The sequence below is a fragment of the Etheostoma spectabile genome, chromosome 19, assembly GCF_008692095.1.
Source record: "Etheostoma spectabile isolate EspeVRDwgs_2016 chromosome 19, UIUC_Espe_1.0, whole genome shotgun sequence".
Lineage (NCBI taxonomy): Eukaryota > Metazoa > Chordata > Actinopteri > Perciformes > Percidae > Etheostoma > Etheostoma spectabile.
The window spans coordinates 5260035-5260698 of NC_045751.1; positions in this window are offsets into that span (position 1 = coordinate 5260035).

Sequence of the window (664 nt, forward strand, 5' to 3'; positions counted from 1 at the left end):
GCAGCGAGTCTGCACATCGACTATTGCAACACTTCCTGATCCATTTGCTACAAAACTAATTTGCACCTGTGGACATAGTCTGTGGAGCTCTGTCCAACAGGACGGGGGGACAGCAGGGTCTCTATCGCCAGATGAGGGAAAACTCTGTCCAACAGGACGGGGGGACAGCAGGGTTTCTATCGCCAGATGAGGGACAACTCTGTCCGGCTTATTTATGTAGCATGAAAGCTAGCGTTAGCCAACTACCAGCCAGTCCGTTTCTAAATCCTGTAAATACCGTTTAATTATCTCAACACTTTAACAGTCACACTGAAACACTGGGGGGGGGGCTCCAGGTCCTGCAGCCGGAGACGGGCCGCCGTCAGTGGGGGGGGCCAGCGTGGAAACACCGCTAGAAAGCTCCGCTTCCGACCTCGACGTGATCTGATCTCCAACGGCGGTCCGTCTGCGGCTGAAGGACCTGGTGCCCCCCCCCAGTGTCCCAGTGTGACTGTTAAAGTGTTGAGATAATTAAAAGGTATTTACAGTATTTAGAAGCGGGCTGGCTGCTAGTTAACTAACGCTAGCTTTCATGCTACATAAATGAGCAGGACAGAGTTGTCCCTCATCAGGCGATAGAAACCCTGCTGTCTACCCCTTCCTGTTGGCTCAGAGCTCCACAGAC